The 15,369-nt window shown below is 43.3% G+C and overlaps 1 protein-coding gene across 1 annotated transcript in view; it reads right to left on the bottom strand.

Annotated features, from left to right (window-relative positions):
* LOC124796003 overlaps nucleotides 1-15,369 on the bottom strand; it is a 190,006-nt gene that overhangs the window by 119,829 nt on the left and 54,808 nt on the right. The window lies entirely within an intron of this gene.

The raw sequence follows: 15,369 nt of genomic DNA, 5'->3' as shown, positions 1-15,369 counted from the left end.
TAGGTGTGGTAGACAAACAAAGATTACTGGAGCAAAAGTGGAGTCAATAGTGGAATTTTTCAAAAGAAGTCCTCAAGCACTTGACAACTTTCACAATATTCAGAAGTAAATGGGGTTCTCTATTTTAACACCAAAACAAGATTACCCTACGAGATGGAATTCCATGTATGAAATGTCTGACAAGCTTTTAAAAATCAAAGAGCCTTTGCAAAGCACCCTCGCCATCCTCAGTGTGGATGAAGGCTGGTAAGTTATTGAAATACTTTCTGAAATACTATCTCCTTTTGAGCAAGTCACAACACAAATTTGCAGCGAAAGAAATGTAACGTACTCAAAAGTTGTCTTATTAAGCTAAGGTTTACAATGTCATTGTCTGAGACGGAAAAACTCAAATTTCAGCAATGAAGCCATTCACACAGTAACTGCTAAACTTGAAGATGGAATCTGTACCCACCTCGTTCAAAAGTTTACAGATAAAGCAATTGTTTGTGAAGCAACATTATGGGATCCTCGCTTCAAGGAGCACGAATTTCCGAAAACTAGGCATCGATTAAAAGAAACAAAAAGTGTAATTAACAAGTGCTGTGCAATACGACATAAACCCACTCGGTGTTCAACAGACAATCCACCACAAGCCAAACAAGTTGTCGTGAGCACTTTCAACTATAGCAGTGGCATCATTTGGCAAGGTTTTGCTCAAGCAGTAGGAGGGTTGATCCAAAGTGTACGAAATCCACATGCTGCAAGTATTGTCGAGTTTGATAAGTATATGAAGACGCCACTGATACACAGATCACAAGATCCATTGCTGTGGTGGAAAGTAAATCATGTGCTGTTTCCTACGCTGTTTGAAACAATGAATCGACGCCTGTTCCATGTGAGCGCATATTTTCAAAGCAGGGGAAACCAGTAACAGACAAACGATCCCATCTTTCAAGCGAAAAAGTATAAAAAATGATATTTCTTAACTACAACTTAGAATAGGTACAGTAGATCTACTCAGAAATGAAACAGTAAAACTTCAGTTGATTTTATTCTCCTCTGGACGATCTGCTCTGAATTGACTGTATTTTGTTTAGTCGACTCAATCTTACATGTAGCTATGTTACGAGAACATTTTTTTTCAAATTTGTTGCTCACCATTCAGTGAGTTTAATTTTTTGAGTATATTAATTTATTTATGTGTTTTGAGAATAATTATCTTCTTTAGCAAGAATTTTAAGTACTACCATGGCGTGGGTATCACAAAGCCATTACACTATATGAATTGTTTTAAATTTTAGGCTGGATTTCATACTTCAAGGAAACATACCGACCTCTGCATTTCAAATGGTTCAAACGGCTCTGAGCACTATGAGACTGAACATCTTAGGTCATAAGTCCCCTAGAACTTAGAACTACTTAAACCTAACTAACCTAAGGACATCACTCACACCCATGCCCGAGGCAGGATTCGAACCTGCGACCGTAGCAGTCCCGCGGTTCCCGACTGCAGCGCCAGAACCGCTAGACCACCGCGGCCGGCTCTGCATTTCAGTTACCTTGACATGTTTTAACACGTTTTCCATTTCTATCAAGTGTTCATATTATGAGCTGTATCCAGTTGACTTGTGAATGTATGGTGAAAAATTGCCCTACTTGACCAATGTGTTATATGGTCCAGTTTGTTACGGTAAGTTTTTGATCTGTGTGTATCAATCACTTTGCAGTCCTGCTCTGTGACAAACAACGGAAAATTTAACTGAGAGAGTAAGAAAAATGTGAGTGGCACACACATAAACGTTAATTCAGTGCCTCGCTTCCCATAACGCTATCTCAATAAATTATATCTCATGATATGCCTCTTCAAGAGCACATACATATTATCACTCATAAAACCTATCAAAATTAGGAGCTAGAATACAGGGAAACAAGTTTGGCCAACCGAGCGAGGTGGCGCAGTGGTTAGACACTGGACTCGCATTCGGGAGGACGACGGTTCAATCCCGCGTCCGGCCATCCTGATTTAGGTTTTCCGTGATTTCCCTAAATCACTCCAGGCAAATGCTGGGATGGTTCCTCTGAAAGGGCACGGCCGACTTCCTTCCCCATCCTTCCCTAATCCGATGAGACCGATGACCACGCTGTCTGGTCTCCTTCCCCAAAACAACCAACCAAGTTTGGCAAAATCTGTTATGTCAAATACACAAACTCTCTCCTCAGCCAATTGGAAAGAACAAAAGTCACAAGACTCGAAATCATCGCATTTGCTGCAGGAAATACGAAACTGCCAAGCCACCCAAGTGAAAGCTTCATACTTTCTGCGATATAATTGGAGCTCTCGCACCTCATTTGTGCTTATATGGAAATATCTGTATAGTGGACACTCAAGATAATATAATGCGTAGGCCTATACAATTTCAAAACACAAACTGTTTCACTGTTTCGAAACAGAGTTTCGAAACATTACATTGTACTGCTTCATTTGTTTCGAAACAACTGTGTGTTTCAGTTTGCCCATGTCTACCCCATACTACTACCCTTAACGCCCAACGTCGTAACGCGCTGCATTTTGCGACGAGACTTTTGCCTAGATGACGACATATCTGTGGACGACCATCGACCTCGTGTAACAAGAAACGTGATCCATCCGACCAGGCAACAGGTTCCCACTGATCCACAGTGCAATCTCGATTAGCATGTGCGCACTGCAATTATAATTGTCGGTGTAGTTACGACAGCACGGGAACACTTAGGGGATGTCTTCTGCAGATTTCCATATTCCACCACATACAATGAATTGTGTGCCTGCACCAGATGCTTCCAGACCTGCCACAGAGCGCCTCATGTCCTACTTTATAGAGCGGTCAAGCCTCTGACCTCACAGTTCTCTGATGAGGCGTGAAAGTACCCTGCTGTCGCCCACCTGTTGCTTCACCGCCCTTCAGCAGTTTTCCATAGCTGCTCACGACAGTAGCACGCCAACAGCCGAGCAGCGTTGCTCTTTCCGAGATACTCTTTCCCAGGCGCTGGACCATAATAATCTGCCCTTTCCAAATATCGCTTGTGTCGGTGGGTTTCCCTATCGTCGCTAGAACGATTCGCATTCGTTTCTGCTCCGCTTACCTACGTACTTTCTGTGCAGTCCTAAAGCATCGACTGCACACCGACTAGCGCAGCGACGCGAAATGTCATAAAGAAGGCGCTGATAGGCGCGCCAATGGAAAGAGTGGGCAGCGCCACACATCCAGGAAGATAGAGTTCAGCGCCACCTGTCAACGCTGACTTATGGAGCCGGCCATCGCTGGTCGGGTCCAGATCGGTCGCAGACTTTGAGAGCATCAGTACTGATTAATATCAAGACGATACTTAGCCTTCGTTCTGCGAGTGGTAATAGTCACTAAAAGTAATTGCCTGTAGGAGGCACATCAAGTCACCTCAGAAGGAGAAGTTAAGTTATGTTTCTTTCCTTTTTAGAAATAAAGTGTTCTATTAATCTGCAAGTGTTATGTACAGACCATTTTCGATTCCTGCCACCGGTCATCGCAACTTCTCCCCTTCCTTGTTTGTGTCGGTGCTGACTCCCACAGAAGCCAACGCAACACTTTCCTTACTGCGCTGGGCAGTGGTCATAATGTTTCGGCGCATCAGTGTGCTTTTCCTTTGGACAGAGATTGTACTGCTGCACACTGTTAAGGTTCTTCTGATCATTGTTTTCCCGCATTCTGCACTGATAGAAGTATGAAGAGTTCTGGCTGTTAGTATTTTCTGTTTGGACATTACTATTCTTACAGTTCTTACAACAAACAATAGTGTGTAGCACTGCAGTAACCAATCTGTGGTGAATGTTGTGTTGTCTGTTTGTTTTTGGACCCTTTGCGACCGGTTTGCTGAAACCGAATTCCCCCAACAGATTTCAGAGGTTGTTCAAGGATATCTTTCGAACATTTTGGTATAAGGGGCCGGTGGTCTCCAGTGGCTCATTAGAGAATAATTTTTCTTCACTTGATTTCTTACTTCGGTTTATCTTTGTATCTGTTGTTGTTGTGGTATTCAGTCCGAAGACTGGTTTTATGCAGCTCTCCATGCTGCTCTATCCTGAGCACGCCTCTTCATCTCCGAGTAATTACTGCAACCTACATCCTTTTGAATCTGGTTACTGTATTCATCTCTTGGTCTCTCTCTACAATTTTTACCCTCCACACTTCCCTTCAGTACTAAATTTCTGATCCCTTGATGTCTTAAAATATGTCCTACCAACCGATCCCTCCTTCTAGTCGGGCTGTGCCACAAATTTCTTTTCTCCCAATTCTGTTCAGTACCTGCTCATTAGTTACGTGATCCACCCATATAATCTTCAGCATTCTTCTGTAGCACCATATTTAAAAAAAACTTCTATTCTCTTCTTGTCTGAACTGTTCCTCGTCCATGTTGCACTTCCATACTTGGCTACACTCCATACCAATAATTTCAAGGCCGCGTGGGATTAGCCGGGCGGTCTTAGGCGCTGCAGTCATAGACTGTGCGGCTGGTCCCGGCGGAGGTTCGAGTCCTCCCTCGGGCATGGGTGTGTGTGTTTGTCCTTAGGATAATTTAGTTTAAGCAGTGTGTAAGCTTAGCGACTGATGACCTTAGCAGTTAAGTCCCATAAGATTACACACACATTTGAACATTTGAACAATAATTTCAGGAAAGACTTTGTGACACAAATCTATTCTCGATGTTAACAAATTTCTCTTCTTCAGAAACGTCTTTCTTGGCATTGCCAGTCTACATTTTATATCCTCTCTACTTCGACCATCATAAGTTTTTTGCTGCCCAAATAGCAAAACTCATCTACTACTCTGTCTCGTTTCCTAATCTAATTCCATCACTGTCACCTGTTTTAATTCGACTACGTTCCAATATCCTCGTTTTGCTTCTGTTGACGTACATTTTATATCCTTCTTTCAGGACAATGTTGAATCCATTTAACTGCTCTTCCAAGTCCTTTGCTATCCCTGACAAGATTACAATGTCATCGACAAACCTCGAAGTTTATATTTCTTCTCCCTGAACTTATGTTCCTACGATTTTTTCTTTTGTTTCGTTTTCTGCTTGCTCAGTATACAGCTCGAATAACATCGGGGCTAGGCTACAACCCTGTCTTATTCCCTTCTCAATCACTGCTTCCCTTTCATGCCCCTCGACTCTGCCATCTGGTTTCTCTACAAGCTATAAACAGCCTTTAGCTCCCTGTATCTGTACTCCACTGATAATATCTGCACAACAGTGCAAGTTCTGACGGCGTGAGCTATGTGTCCTGTTTGGAAACACATTTATTGCTGCTGACAACAGTAACATTCACTTCACTCTTCGCTCCCAAATTTTCATTCAGTCCTGCTCGGTTCTGTCCCTGTATTGTTTTCCGGCAGCATTAGTTGTGTATAACAGTGATACACGGCAGTACTATGGATAGGTTTATAGATGATGAGTTGTCGGATATGCAACGCGGGTATGGGTTTACTGAACACACTGGAAGAGCAGTACAAGAACGCTCTGTTGTGCTGTTCCCGTGGCGGCGGCAACCATATCACAATACTTTTACATATGAACATAGTCATGTACGAGAAACTGCATATTTATGTGATTGTATACAATACGCTTCCTCAATGATGTGGAGGTATTTTCACAGAAATAAAAATAAGCTGACTAGCAAACAAAATAAATCATAATTATATTAGTTCTCTGTAATGACCATGGGTCTTTTACAGTAAAATACTCAGAAAATATCCGTAAACAATTTTAGAAATTTTGTTGGGGAGTCTGAATTTCTCTATACAAGGTGTCACATTTATCTTGAACTACTCAAATAAATTTTTATGGAGAATTAAAATAAAAAATGTGTCAAGCGAGTGTTGTTTAGAAACCAAAGACATTATTGCAATTACTGTTCCACTAATTTAAATTCACCACAGGCTAGTAGGATTTATACCTTCTCTTTGTTGGTGTATATTGTAATCACACAGACCTTCAACTAAAGGCCGGTGTGCATTTAGGTTGTGTTTTTTCCATTTGTTTATTGTCAACTCCAGTAAGCGGTCGAGTAACGTTACCCTGGGTGCCTGCGCTGTTCTCTATAGGAGAATGAAAGTCAATTTTGTGTTGTGCTTTTAATAGCGCCATGTTTATGTGAATGGCACAGTGATTCGTTTTTGAACAGATCTCGAGTACAGGAAGTGCATTACCGAATAAAAATATACGGTGCTATTTGAAAAAGACGTACTGCTGTTTATACCCGGTCCAGCACATTAATATGTCCATTGTTTATGTTCAGCGTCAAAGCTCAATAACTCGACTTCTATGTCACCATTTATGGTCGTCCTATCGACCTCACCCCCACCCTTAACTGCCTTGGCGTCACCCTTGACCGTCGCCTCTGCTGGACCCCCCATCTCTGGACAACCCAAGCCCAGGCACATTACTGACTCCGCCTCCTCAAGCTCCTCTCTGGCTGCACATGGGGTCTGGACCCCTCCATCATCCTCCACACATATAAGCCTCTCATCTGCCCTATCCTCTGCCTGGATCTCCACCCCTCCTACCTTTTAAAAATCCCTTCAAATCCTAGAATGCCATGTTCTCTGCCTCGCCTATTGCATGCGTCTGCCCTCCACCACGCGGATCCTGTACGACCTCATTCCGTTCCCACACCTCCTCCTTTTCCTCCAACGGATACTGATCCTCTACACCTCCTGTAATCTTGATCCCCCTCACCTGCTTGTCTCTCCCACACCCGTCCGCTGCCGCGCCTATATTCCCACATCCCACCTGCTCTCCATCTCTCCACTCTCCTTACCCTCTCCCAAGATGGCTTCTGCCAGCTCCCCCTCCCTGATGATGCCCTCATCCCCTCCATTTACCCCACCTATCAATTTTGATCCTCCTCTTCCACTTCCTGTGTCTTTTCCTTAGGGCACCCTCTCTCCCTTCTCTCCCTCCTCCCTTCCTCCCCCCGTGCTTCCCCTACCCCTCCATACCTTCTTTCCTCTCTCCATCTTCTCTGCCACTGGCATCTCCACTCTCCCCTACCTTTTTCCCCTTTTGGCAGGTCCCCGGACTCGCACACATCACGTGAACATTAGCGCGCCGGAGATCATCGCCATCGGTTTTGTGTGTGTGCCGTCGTGTTTGTACTTCAGTATTTTTGCCGCCCATGCTCCATCGTTCACGTGTGTCATCTCAATCGTCAGTGTTCGTGTACAGTGCTGACAGTTTCTCTGTTTTTCTTTGCGTATGAACGGCTTCATGTTTTTTTAATTACTGTGTCTACTGTTTTTTGTCCACCGTTATGTTACGTTACTTCTGTGTCTTCAGAGTTTTTCTCTCTTTGTACTGCCTGTGGCTGAAGAGCGGCGTAAAGTTGCCGCTGCAAGCCCACCTTGTGTAAGGTGTAAAATGACAATAAAGAAAAAAAAAAGCCCAATAACATCTCACAGACGGAAGGTGGCAGCACTACCAGTGGGAGGTATATGAAGCATGTAAGGAGGACACGGAAAAAAGTGCAGTCGTTGTCGTAATGCAGAAACGAAGAGAATTATCTCACGTCCAAAAGGGCATCATAATTGGCTTTCGGGCCAAGAGGAAGCATTTCCGAAACGGCTAATGTTGTGAAACGTTCGCGTGCTGTGCTTAAAGCATATCGTGTATGTCAAAATGGTGCTATTCGAAACCAGCGCCCAAGCAACTGTGGTGCACTACGAGCCATAGATTTCGTGGGTAAGCGAAAGCTGCGAATAGACGTACAACTGTTGAGCAACTGACCGCCCAGATGAGCCAAGGAGTTACCAACAGTGTCTCCTCAACGACCGTTCGACGAACATTGCTGCATAAGGGCCTCCTCAGCAAGCACTTGGTTCAAATGGCTCTGAGCACTATGGGACTTAACATCGGAGGTCATCAGTCCCCTAGAACTTAGAACTACTTAAACCTAACTAACCTAATGACATCACACACATCCATGCCTGAGGCAGGATTCGAACCTGCGACCATAGCAGTCGCGCGGTTCTTGACTGAAGCGTCTACGAGGATTGTTTTTTAAGTAAGGGCCGTTTTTATTTTTAAAAAAAGATACAAACACTTTTGTAAAAAAACTTTTATTTTCTGATTCTACACACTTCTACCTATTTTTCTAAATAGTTGCCTTGTTTATTTAAGCACTTGTCATACCATACAACAAAGTTTTTAATTCCCTCTTCAAAGAATTCGGCCGCCTGCTCCGACAGCCAAGAGTTCACGGCCGCTTTCACTTCATCGTCGTCATTGAAGCGCTGCCCGCCAAGATGGTGTTTCAGGTACCAGAAAAAGTGAAAATCGCTAGGAGCAAGGTCGGGGCTCTATGGTGCATGGTCCAAAACTTCCCAGCCAAAAGAATCAATCAAATCCCGAGTCTTTTGAGAGGTGTAAGGCCTAGCGTTATCGTGCATGAGCAAAACTCCTTTTGTCAGCATGCCGTGCCTTTTGTTCTGAATTGCTCTGCGGAGCTTCTCTAGAGTTGCACAGTAGGCATCTGAGTTGATTGTCGTTCCTCGTGGCATAAAGTCCACAAGCAAAACACCGCGCTGGTCCCAGAACACAGTTGCCATAATCTTGCGCTTTGACAGCGTCTGTTTGGCTTTGACCTTGACGGGTGAGGTTGTGTGTCGCCATTCCATCGATTGTCGCTTGCTTTCGGGAGTGATATGGGATACCCATGTTTCATCTTCAGTGACAATTTGACTCAACATGTCATCCCCTTCTTCCTCGTAACGAATAAAAAAGTCCAATGAAGTGGCAAATCTCTTCCCTTTGTGGTCCTCTGTGAGGAGTCCTGGTACCCACCGAGAACACAGTTTCTTAAAGTTTAGGTTTTCAGACACAATTTTGTACAAAACCGATCTTGAAACTTGTGGAAATTCCAAAGAAAGAGTGGAAATTGTGAATCTTCTGTCCTCACGAATCTTTGTTTCGATTGCAGCCACCATATCATCAGTGATCACAGAGGGCCGGCCTGAGCGTTCTTCGTCATGGACGTTTTGACGGCCATTTTTAAACTCTCTAACCCATTGACGCACTTTACCTTCACTCACTGCATTCAAGCCATAAATTTCTGTTAACTGACGATGAATTTCTGCAGCTGATAGACTTCTCGCGGTCAAAAAACGTATCACTGACCGTATCTCACACGCGGCGGGCGATTCAATAATCGAAAACATTATAAAGTAGCACGGCGACGCGTACATGTCAGCACAAGAGCTGCAACTTGCATCAGTGTGAACGGGAAGGATGCCAGCAAGTGGCGCGGTGGCTTGTTGCGGCGTCCGCGCGAACTACGGGACTATACGCGCGAACGACCCTTACTTAAAAAACAACCCTCGTAGAATCGCTCGGCCACTGCGGCCGGCTAAGCACTTGGTCCACGTACATGCTGACTGCTGTTCATCCTCGACGAAGCCTGGAATTTCACGCCAGTACCACAACAGGACGTCCACAGAGTGGCGACAGGTGGCCTTTTCAGATGAATCAAGTTTTATGCTCCATCGGATACATGGCAGTTGGCACGTACAGTGTGAAACGTCTGAAAGAGAACACCCTGCAACTACGATATGGCCTGGGGAATGTTTTTATAGAATTCCCCGTGTGATCTCGTCATTCTGTAGGGCGAAATGAATCAACAGAAGAATGCATCTATCCTTGGGGGCCATGTCCACCTCTACATGCAGTTTGTTTTTCCTCGGCACGGTTGCATCTACCACAAAAAATGTGTGACATCGTATGGGACTTAACTGCTAAGGTCATCAGTCCCTAAGCTTGCACACTACTTAACCTAAATTATCCTAAGGACAAACACACACACCCATGCTCAAGGGAGGACTCGAACCTCCGCCAGGACCAGCCACACAGTCCATGACTGCAGCGCCTTAGATCGCTCGGCATCTACCACGAAGGCAATGCAACGGATCACACCTTGCAGGGTACACCCGTAGTTCGAAGAGCACCGGAGTGGGTTTGCCGTACTCTACTGCCCACCAGACTCCCATAATTTAAATCCAATCGAGTCGATAATCTGTGGGACCACCTTCATCGGGCTGTTTGCGCGAAGGGTCCTCAACCGAGAAACTGCGCAGGCTGACCGCGGCATTGGAATCGGCTTGGCTCCAAATTCCTGTTGCTACCTTCCAGAACCTCACTGACCATCTTCCTGCAATTCTCGCAGAGCTCCGCGCTGCAAAAGGTTCAGGCTTTTGACAGGGATCACATTAACGTGACTGGTCAGTGTATTTTCGCAACGAATGAAGTTACAAGAGGTAATCGTGCTAATTAACGTCACACTGATAGCTAAACAAAATTTTCTTGATACCTTTTATATTTTCTTTCTGGACAAATAGTTACTTGGGGTGATCAAGATAGATGGGATACACTGAATAACCTGAAAAATAAGGATTGCGATATATAATGATGTATGTTTCACTTCTACTTTCACAATAATGCTGAGTACAATGCACAAAGTATACAAGCAATACCAGCGCTTGGTAAGGAAGGAAGAACATTGCAATACACCCAACACCCCTCCTCATACCCCTCTCCCTTCCACGCTGCTCCTCTCACAGAGGTAGTCTACGAACTGGATGGGGATTGCTTTTCTTTGTTTTCCTTATACTGTTATGTCAGCAGTCAATAACATCACGATAAATAATTGCTCTATTGTTAAGCTTTGTTGCAATTATATTTTGTTTTTATGAGAATGGACACGTCTGATATAACAGTAATATTTATCTATATCTATATGAGTACTTTGCAATTCACAATTAAGTGCCTGGCAAAGGGTTCATCGAACCGCCTTCAAGCTATTTCTCTACCGTTCCACTCTCTAACAGCAGCGTGAAAAACGAACACTTAAATCTTTCCGTGCGTGTTCTGATTTATTTTATGACGATGACCATTCTTCCACATGTAGGTGGCTGACAACGAAATTTTCCACACTCTGAGGAGAAAGGTGCTAATTGAAATTTCATGAGAAGATCCTGCCACAACGAAAAAGCCTTTCATTATTGCCACCCCAATTCGCGTATCGTATCCGTTGCACACTCTCCTCTATTTCTTGATAATGGAAGACGAGCTGCTCTTCTTTGGACTTTTTCGATGTCCTCCGTCAGACGTATCTGATACGGATCCCACACCGCACAGCAATACTCCAGAAGAGGGCGGATAATCTTAGTGTAAGCAGTCTCTCTAGTAGATCTGTTACATTTTCTAAGTATTCTGATAACAAATCGCACTCTGTGGTTTGCTTTCCTCTCAGCATTATCTATGTGATCGTTCCAACTCACGTTGTTCGTAATTGTAATTTCTAGGTATTCAGTTGAATTTGCACCCTTTACATTTGTGTAATTTATCGCGTAACCGAAATTTACCGGATTTCTTTTGGCATTCATGTGGATGATTACACACTTTTCATTATTTATAGTCAATTGTCACTTTCCGTAGTATACAGATATCTTTTCTAAATCATTTTGCATTTGGTTTTGATCTTCTGGTGACTTTACAAGGCAGTAAATGGCAGCATCGTCTGCAAACAATCTAAGAAGGAAGCTCAGATTTTCTCCTAATTCATTTATGTACATCAGGGCCTGTAACACTGTCTTGGGGAACGCCAGATGTTGCTTCTGTTTTACTCGCTGGTTTTCAGTCAGTTACTACGTACTGTGACCTTTCTGACAGGAAATTACGAATCCAGTCATACAACTGAGACGGCAGTCCATAGCCATGCAGTGTAATTAGAAGTCGGTTGTGAGGAATGCTATCAAAAGACTTATGAAAATTTTAAAATTTGAAATCAGTTTGACAAGCCCTGTCAATAGCACTCGTTACTTGGTGAGAACGATATTTTCTGAATCCATGTTGGCTTGTTGACAATAAATCGTTTTCTTCGATGTAATTCATAATATTCGAACGCAGTATATGTTCCGAAATATTACTGCAAACCGACTTTAGAGATATGGTTCTGTAATTTAGGGGATAACTCCTATTTCCTTTCTTGGGTATTGGTGTGACTTGTGCAAATTTTCAGTCTTTAAAACGGATCTGTGGACTCCCATAGTTTTAGTGAATCTTTCCTTCCTCTTGCTATCTGTGGATTTCAGTAGCCTCTACAAATATACGCTCATGTGTCACAATTGCTGCTTTTGCCTCAATGGCCTCAATAATTTCTACATCTCCTTTGTAGACTGAATGCATTTTCACTCCAAGCATGTTCGACCAATGCAGAATATTTTATGTCCGAATTTTTGTAATTTTTTCGACGAAAGGAGCTGAATACAAACTAGAACCTTATATATTTTACATTAATCTTCGCACTGGAGAAATGACACGAAAGAATTAGGTATAAAGATATGTCACGTAGTTAGAAAATGGAATGTTATTCTTCGACAAGTACACTCCATATACGCCCACGTAGCACCGTGAACAATGAAGTGAACAATTTTGTAGGCCATATTTGGATTGTATGCCTGAACTAACATACACACAGATCCTTCTAAGACTTCGTGTGTCTGTTCATTAACTTACAGGACGTTTATACTACCCAAATGCTGCCTGGATGTTTGTTATCATGTTTCAGGCAAGAACAGTCATCAAGATCACAATACCTCGTATTAAATTGGACAACAGATACGGAGACAGTTCTAAGATTCTGCTTGCCTCTTGGCCGGATTGAAATCCTGGTGTATTATCAAGCTGCGCCCATTTCGATCGTTCAGATGTCATTCGTCACGAAACGCGGGATTAATCGTGGTGTCGACTTTGAGGGTTCATTGTTCCACCTACTAATAGATGGTTTGTTAGGTCTGGTGAATTCTAAATATTTCAGTCAGTATTTTCTCTGTTTGATTGTATGATGTATAAGTAAATGCGTTTAATTTGATACAGTTCCATAACTTTTTCGGTCAATGAACTGTTTTCCTCTTTCCTTCAGACAGGTCAAACTTCCGTTCTCAACCTTACCTTAGGGGAACATTCAGTTACGAGCATTTAAAATGTACCGATAAAGCCATAAATACTAACATTTGCAATACAGTAGATGGCAAGAAGAAACATAAAGATCTAACTCACAACGTTCGCCTGACAAACAACAGTAAGTGTGCAGTTACAAAACCAATAAGAACAAAACAGGTAGCCTACGGCTTCAGGCATGCTAATGTAATGACCACGAAGTAATAGTTTCACCGTAGTTATTTTCTCCTCTATCAGTTGCTAAGATTTTATAACTTGCAAATATAGAGGCTAATAGACTTTCACTCCCTTGAATAAATTAAGTTCAACGCTTTTACTGCAGTTCCTTACGGCTCGGCGTATCAGATTCTCGGAAACGTACTAAAAAAACATTGCAGGTTTACCAATCAGGAGACAAACTATGAAACGTCTCCTTTTGAAAATTTATGAATTACTGTGCTGGTAAACCCCTTACGTTATTTGATTTTCAAACAGCTGAGCAAAACTGAACGTACTCAGACATTTCTCTCTTTACTTATTCTGATTATCACTAAACTGACACACAATATTTTTAGCGCAACGCAATCTGACTTTCAATAATGCCTACAAAAGAATGGCCCTGACTGACAATAACCTATGCCTTTCATGAATCACTTACCTCACAAAAATCTTCGTTACTCGAACTACTACAATACAGCGAGCGCCAATACTGGCAGCTAAATAAAAGATTCTAACTACTGAAGGCACTAACTACTGATAGGCATAGTTAGCAAATGAAAGATTTTGATAGAGAACAAACAATGTATTTACCTTAATAGTGTTCAAAAGTCATAATATATATCAGTTCATGATATCCAGTATTACAAATTTACTGTTTCTGATGGACACACGTCCAGATTGTCCGCTCTCAAAATTCTGCCATCTCCCTCCCCACATCCACCACTGCTGGCGGCTCACCTCCAACTGCGCAACGCTACGCGCTGTTCACATCCAACTATGTAAGTAGGCTGTTTAGGTTTTTATGTTGGTAACGTAACATAGCGCTCTGTATGAAAATCACTGACTGTGCTGTGTGCAGTTTGTGGCTGGTTAGCATTGTTGGAATATTCGCTATTGTAGTGTTGGGCAGTTGGATGTAAACAACGCGTAGCGTTGCGCAGTTGGAGGTGAGCCGCAAGCAGTGGTGGATGTGGGGAGAGAGGTTGCAGAATTTTGAGAGCGGTCGATCTGGACGAGTGTCCATCAGAAAGAGTAAATTTGTAGTACTGTATATGGTTCAAATGGCTCTGAGCACTATGGGACTTAACATCTATGGGCATCAGTCCCCTAGAACTTAGAACTATTTAAACCTCACTAACCTAAGGACAGAACACAACACCCAGCCATCACGAGGCAGAGAAAATCCCTGACCCCGCCGGGAATCGAACCCGGGAACCCGGGCGTGGGAAGCGAGAACGCTACCGCACGACCACGAGATGCGGGCTAGTACTGGATATCAGGAACTGATATATATATATATATATATATATATATATATACGAGGGCGGTTCAGAAAGTAACCTCCGATTGGTCACAGTGCGGGTTGTGGGGGGAGTAGCGACGCCATCTGTGCGTTCACGCACTCAACAGGTCAGTCGGCATCAAGCCGTGGTCGAGTGAACGTCGTACCTGCGCTAGTTTAGTTTTTGTGGCAGTTTGAAATGTGTGCTGCAATAGAAAACCCCGCCAAATGTGAAGTGCGTGCTGTCATAAGGTTTTTTACAGCCAAAGGATATTCTGCAGCAGCTATTCATCGTGAGCTTTGTGCCGTGTACGGACCAAGAGTTATGAGTGAAGGAGTTGTCCGTGAATGGGTACGTTTATTTAAAAGTGGACGAGAAAACGTTCATGATGAAGAGAGGAGTGGTAGACCATCATTGGTGACTGACGAACTCGTTCAGACAGTTGATGCAAAAGTTCGTGAAAATCGACGTTTCTCAATGTCGGAGTTGTCTACTGGTTTTCCACAGATTTCTAAGACTCTCTTGTACGAGATAGTGACAGCAAGATTGGGTTACCGTAAGTTCTGTGCACGATGGGTGCCCAAAATTCTTACCGACCACCACAAAACTCAAAGAATGGCCTCTGCATTAGACTTTCTGTCACGTTATGAGGACGAAGGAGAACCATTGTTAAACAGAATCGTGACCGGTGACGAAACCTGGATTAAGTACGTGAACCCTGAGACAAAAGAACAATCAAAGATGTGGGCACATTCAAATTCGCCTACCAAACCAAGAAAAGCCTCGCAAGATTTTTCTGCCAGAAAACTGATGGCAACGGTGTTTTGGGACGCCAAAGGGATGTTGTTGGTTGAATTCATGGAACGTGGTACGACCATTA

The sequence above is a fragment of the Schistocerca piceifrons genome, chromosome 4 (assembly GCF_021461385.2).
Source record: "Schistocerca piceifrons isolate TAMUIC-IGC-003096 chromosome 4, iqSchPice1.1, whole genome shotgun sequence".
Lineage (NCBI taxonomy): Eukaryota > Metazoa > Arthropoda > Insecta > Orthoptera > Acrididae > Schistocerca > Schistocerca piceifrons.
Note: the sequence above shows the minus strand (reverse complement) of the source record. Positions and strands in the feature narration are given on the sequence as shown.